The sequence below is a fragment of the Myxine glutinosa genome, chromosome 9 (assembly GCF_964187855.1).
Source record: "Myxine glutinosa chromosome 9, kmMyxGlut1.1, whole genome shotgun sequence".
Taxonomy (NCBI): Eukaryota; Metazoa; Chordata; class Myxini; order Myxiniformes; family Myxinidae; genus Myxine; species Myxine glutinosa.
This window is the reverse complement of record NC_136269.1, coordinates 56,080,289-56,087,169: the sequence shown is the minus strand read 5'-3', so window position 1 is coordinate 56,087,169 and position 6,881 is coordinate 56,080,289. Positions and strand designations below refer to the sequence as shown.

The following is a 6,881-nucleotide window of genomic DNA, read 5'->3' as shown; positions in this document are numbered from 1 at the left end:
CTTTGTTCAAGTAGTTTATATAAATCTTTGCATTACAGAATTAACAATCAAATTATGGATGCAAATCAATTGTAGAACTTATTTCAAGTGATACTGACCTGTTCCGCATTGCTGCACAAATATGCTTTTTGGTGGGGGAGAGCAGGGCCTGTTTTTAAGCAAGACCATAACTGCACACACTTATTAACAATTGCTCCATTCAACGCAAGTGCAATCGTTAAAATAACAGCACTGCTGCGACCATTATAAACTGATGAGACAACGCATTCATTTGGCATCTGATGAATGAAAATGCGCCATGTTTGGTTAAATTCATTTGAGGGTCCATTGTGTCGGTGGAAAAGCTGCTACACGGTGCAATCTCAATTTTTCATTCATAATGCTGGTGGCTACCAGCTGGTAATTAAGCTTTCTGCTGGAGCTCACTTGTGATGTGTGATCTAAAAGAGAAAATGTAAAAAGGAGTTTGTAGAACAAAGGCTAACTCGCCTTTAAATAAAGGTAATTGTAGACATGCAATGGATCTATATTATAAAACAGGAGTGTCTGTCTGTCCGTCCGTCCGTCCCCAAACTACTCCCTCAGTTTTGAGGCTGGCTTCGCCAAACCTCATGTGGAACGTTTTGGGGGTCTCGGGGATGTTGTAAGGTAGGTAGGTTTCATAAATTCCTCAATAAAATTATGATTTTGAAATTGATAATGAGCTGGTTCGATATAATATCTCGATACAATCGTGATTTAACACTATTTTGTAAGAGTATCAATTTATGATTGGAATGACGTTTGAAATTGAGTGAATACAATTATGATTTTGAAATTGATAATGAGCTGGTTCGATATAATATCTCGATACAATCGTGATTTAACACTATTTTGTAAGAGTATCAATTTATGATTGGAATGACGTTTGAAATTGAGTGAATACAATTATGATTTTGAAATTGATAATGAGCTGGTTCGATATAATATCTCGATACAATCGTGATTTAACACTATTTTGTAAGAGTATCAATTTATGATTGGAATGACGTTTGAAATTGAGTGAATACAATTATGATTTTGAAATTGATAATGAGCTGGTTCGATATAATATCTCGATACAATCGTGATTTAACACTATTTTGTAAGAGTATCAATTTATGATTGGAATGACGTTTGAAATTGAGTGAATACAATTATGATTTTGAATTTCCAACCATATGGAACTGCTCCATATCCGGATGTAACGTCAGCATGGATTTAAATATTTGGTTTATGTCACGAGTGTTGGTAAAAAAAAATTTTTTTTAATATTAATGCTATTTAATTTGTGATTTGGGTTATGCTGTTTGGAATGAAAATAGAGATATCGAGTTCAAATGAATGAGGAAATGACGTGAGGGTTCTACTTTCTAAGTGTGACATTCGCAGATCGCCATATGCAGATTCGTCATTGACTCGGTGTAGAACCTTTCAAACTGTTACTTTTTTCATGCAAGTCCTTAACGAACCTGCTGTCCATGCTTGATGTTCGACTACAGGTAGCACAGGAATGTGGAATTTATTCGTTCATGGTTCAGCATTCACCGTTTCCACATTGTTTGTTTGAGTTTGGCTTCCCACCCGTGCTCGGATACCTCACTAGTATTGAATAAATTAATCGCACACCGTTTGTATTCACTTTTTTTTTTTTTTGTATACAAGATCGAGGCTCGTGTAAGAGCTAACATTAATCACATAACAAGGTTCAGACATACATGGCGGCGGCCATTTGGATTTCGACGTGGCGACCCAATTTTAAACGGCGTTCTTCCTTGTGCCTAGATACACCCACACACCAGATTAGAAGTTGGTACTTCGCTTATTTTTCAAGATATGCAGGTCACAAGGTTCAGACATACATGGCATCAGACATACATGGCAGCGGCCATCTTGGATTTTGACGTGGGTTGCACCCACACACCAAATTGTAATGCGGTCCTTCGCTTACGCCCGCACGCACGGACGGACAGACGGACGGAGGGGAAAACCATAGTCCCCCTTTCGCTCCTCTGTGCGACGGGGGACAAAAACAAACCGACACATAAAACATAAGATAAAGGGAGAGGGAGACAAGATGGGGAGAGAGGGAAGCACACAAGTACAACAGCAGAGAACAGGGACAACGGGAGATCTGTGGGAGGGAGAGGGCTTGGGGGGAGGAGGCATGGGAAGGGGGGGGGGTGGGGAGGGGGGGAGAGGTAAAAAAAAAAAGACATGGACACTGCTTGGACTTCCAGGAAAGAAGTCGGTATTTCAAAAAAGTGGATCTGGGGTGAATATTATAGTTGTTAAACAGCCTTGCACATTTGTGGTGTCAATGAGAGAGGTTTTGTGTTGGATAGGGGGCGGGGGGCGGTGATTAGTGTAATGTAGTGACCCAATCAGATGGGGTGGGGGCGGGCGGGAAGAGGGGGGCAATGTAAATTCGGCCTAAGTCTGGATGGAAATCAAAGTGAACTTGTTTGTTAAACTACTTGTCATGGCATTACCTTTTGGAAACTTCTTTGGTTGCGGTTCATCTTCGCTGCTTTGGGAAGCCTTCTGGATAACATAAGCATTGTCAATGTAAAACGCATTTTAACACTTTCAGTTCATAATCGTAACATTAATGAAGTCAACTTACCGTTTCAATCGACGAGCTTGAGCTGCTCGATTCATCATCTGTTGTGTGTGCAAAATGGCAAAATGTTATTGGTTCGAAGTTTGTTACAGATTTGTATATCGATGCGTACCTGAAGCCTCAACACATACCTGTAGCCTCAACGCGTTGGGAGTGCTTGTGCATTTTATCGATGTACAACGTGAAAACGTATGGCCAAGGCTTCAGAACTCTGTTCCCATGTTTGAACGTTATTTCGTTCACTCCTTCCCATACACGCTTGTCTGGACGCCAAATGAAGGAACAGCAGTTTGTTACAAACAACAAAACAACAACCCCAGCTCAGTTTACATCCTCCCTCCTCCTCCCCCCAAGCCCTCTCCCCCACAGATCTCCCGATGTCCCTGCTCTCAAATGTTGTACTTGTGTGCTTCCCTCTCTCTCCTCATCTTGTCTCCCGCTCCCTTTATCACATGTTTTATGTGTCAGTTTGTCTTTTTGTGATTAATGTTCGCTCTTACACGAGCCTCGGTCTTGTATACAAAAAAAAAAGGAAAAAAAAAAAAAGGGATCTTCTTCTTCCTTCGATGTTTTGCCTTCTGCAACGTGTAAACTTTGGTTTTACCTGGTTGGTTCTGTGCTCTCACCTGCTTGTATTGGTGGATGGGCTTGCAACTTGCAAAGTTTCTGGCCCAGTAAACGAGAGTTACTACATCATTTATTTAAGGTTTGAAATGTTTGGGAGGTCGGACTTTACCTTTATAACAAACATGCTTTTATCGGCACACTAGTTCAAAGGAATCTTTTGTAAATGATTGGAGTAGGCAGTAATTCTACCACCTGCGTTACTATTCATATAAGGAAAGCTCTATGTGTGCGCAGGTTGCTGCAAGTGACTATGAAGCTGGTTTTTGTTGTCGGTGTGTGTGCAGAAGTCGAGGCTCATGGAAGACGTGAACGACAGGTGTGGGATGGGGGCTCAACATACGGAGGAACGAACAGGAGTATGAGGAATAGATCTGTATAATATGAAAGCTAAACACAAGCCAAACTATAAATTATGAGGAACACAGCTCGAGAGCAACTGAAAATGCAGTCCATCTGCATTTCTTTGCATTCAGACGTCTTCTTCTTCTTCTTCTTCTCCAACTTCTTCTTCTGTATGCTCAAAATAACGAAAACGGTTTTAAAAAAAAATACAAAATGAAAATTGATGACTATGCCGTCTTGACCTTTCGATCTAAAAAAAGTAATCGACACCGACCATTTGATTAGTGAACCAATTCAGTGCCCCCAATATAATATGCAAATTCTTAAAATGTCAGGTTACTCAGATGAAAAGTGACGATTTTATGTGACCTTTGACTTTTTGACCAGATTATTAATTTGCCTTCTCCGTATTCTCATGATAAAGCTTTGGTGAAAATTTGATGACAAAACTCAAATGCTAAAATAATTACGGCTCGGACACACACACACACACACACACACACACACACACACACACACACACACACACACACACACACACACACACACACACACACACACACACACACACACACACACACACACACACATCAACACACATCAACACACATCAACACACATCAACACACATCAACACACATCCACACACATCCACACACATCAACACACATCAACACACATCAACACACATCAACACACATCAACACACATCAACACACATCAACACACATCAACACACATCAACACACACACACACACACACACAAACACACATCAACACACATCAACACACAACATACATCAACACACATCAACGATTCAACACACATCAACACACACACAACACACACACACCCCAGTCTGCTGCTGTGCATGGGACGGGCTAATTACCGAGATGCCCATCCATGGCAACATAATTCGGCCAATCACAGCCATGATCTAATCAGGTTGAGATAATGTCATGAGGAATAAATATCTACAATATGAAAGCTAAATGTTGAACGGTTTTTCAAATATCGAGAACACAGAAGTACATGGATGGATGGTCGGTCGGTCGGATGGAGTTCATTTTAATGTCCCTTGTCGGAGGTGCAGGGGACAAAAAGCTCAGGGTGCATATGGGCGACACCATGTGGGGATGATGGGCAGCTGTCTTTCATGGATGGAGGGAATAGCAGTCCACAGACGATTTATTTCGTTCATTCACATCTTTTGCAGCATCTTGTGCCCTTCACCTGTTCTATCCAAATCGTCTTTAACAATAGGTCAAGACTTGTGGAATAGCTTGGTGACAGAGGCCAGCTCATAGACTAAACAGAGTGATTACAGGCAACTAAGCTGCAACAAGTGAGAGCACCATGCAGATGGATTGACCAACAAGGTAAGTGCAAACAGAATAGTCACTTGTGGATGGTTGGGAAAGGCCAGTGGGAATAGAAAATACCATCCAGGGTATACGTGTGTGACAAGACGATGGGTCACCACCTTCAAGGATTGCAGGAAAGAGCAAGATTAGATCGTTTTGAGGAGTTGCTTCCACGGGTTAGAAAAGGGGCTAAAGGAATGAAGGTGAGTCATGACGGAAGGTTTTTGAAAGGTAACAAGGTAAATGTTGCTGGAGGAGTACATTCGAATACACGCGTACTTTCATTCACTCTCGCTTATGGCATACATACTGGATTTGCAAACAAGTTACGATATCATACGTGCACCCGATATACATCACTAGCGATATACTTCATCACCAATGTAACACACAGAGCTGCATTGCTGCGTTCGTTGAATCACAGGTTTCCCATCGTTGTTCCAAGCAAAAGACTTTGGATCTCCAATGGCAGAGTGATCCGATTGCGGTCAAAATGTTGTGAACACAAAGGTGACGGTTTCCTTATGATCAGTGCGTCTGGCCGTTCCATCTGGCATGCGAGAAGCTCGATAATCTGTTCACCTGAATCAAATTTCAAAATTTTAACTCCGGAATTCACCTTGGCAGCAGTTTCTGACTATTAAAAAAAGTGTTCATTTGTCCAATACAGAGATAGGTGGGCACTGCAGGCACCTCAACAGTTTGGTTGGAGTGCTGGTTGAGTGCTTAAGCTGCTTGGAAAGCGCTCTACAAGCAGCTTGGTAATGGAAAACCTTGCTGTTCACCATTCCCTTATCTTTTAATGTTTTTTTACTTTGATGAGTAATTATACATGACTTTAATGTTCAACTTTGAGTGCTATTCTTACGTCCATGAATTTAGGGGACGTTTCACTTTACCCATGTCCCCAATTCAAAGTGTTTCATTACAAAAAGAGGGGGGTGCTTATAAAACCTCAATACTGCACGATACTGCAGTATTATTCACAAAATAATTGTATATGCCCCTGGAGTGGGAAGGGGAAGGAGTGGGATGGGATTCTGAAAGGAGGGAAAGGGGTGGGGTGAGAGGACCTCCCCTCTCCTCACACTGCCTTCTCTGCTCTGCTTACGCTGCTTTTTTTTTTTGCTTTTTTTTTTGTATACAGAATCGAGGCTCGTGAAAGAGCTAACATTTATCAAACAAACAAACAAGCAAACAAAGTAAATAAAAAGGGGAGCGGCAGACAAGATGGGGAGAGAAGGGGAGGAAGCACACAAACACAACATTTGAGAGCAGGGACATCGAGAGATGTGTTGGAGGGAGAGGGCTTGGGGGGAGGCAGGATAGGTATAAAACGCAAGGACACCAAGGACTTCCAGGAAAGCAGTTGGTATTTCAAAAAAGTGGATTTGGGGTGAAATTAGCGGGGGTAGAAAAGATCAAGGTTTTGGATTGGCAAAGATAAGAGATGGTGGTGAACAGCTGTTTTAAAGACCTGGAGGGAGGAGTGGGATTGAAGAGAGAGAGGGAGTTTGTTCCAGAGGCGGGAGAAAAGAGGAATGAAGGAGTGAAGGTGAGCAGAGAGTCTTGATTTTGGCAGTTTAACCATGAGGGTTGCAGGCAGATCTTGTGCGACCTGTAGGAATATTTGGGGGACAGAGCACAGACAGGGCTGGGGGGGCTAGGCCGGAGAGGAGTCGGTAGAAGACGGAAAGACCACCAACCTGCCTGCGGTGAGTAAGTGAAAGGCCCTCGGAGATAGCGTCATCGCGGGAGATTCCAATGATTCTGAACGCTTTGGTTTCAACAGCGTGAAGACGAGCTAGGTGTGAGGCAGGAGCACCAGCCCAGAAGGGAGAGCAGTACTCCATTGAGCTGCGGATGAAAGCCTTGTATGTGGTGAGGAGCTCAGGTGTGCCAAGG

General features: G+C 42.5%; 1 long non-coding RNA gene across 1 annotated transcript; it reads right to left on the bottom strand.

Moving 5' to 3' along the window:
- Positions 1-2,888, bottom strand: LOC137434701 (uncharacterized). Its single transcript, XR_010985912.2, has 4 exons — positions 2,773-2,888; positions 2,645-2,682; positions 2,511-2,562; positions 1-440 (listed from the first exon to the last, which is right to left on the bottom strand). It is a non-coding gene; the product is annotated as an uncharacterized LOC137434701 (long non-coding RNA).
- Between the last annotated feature and the right edge of the window lie 3,993 nt (positions 2,889-6,881).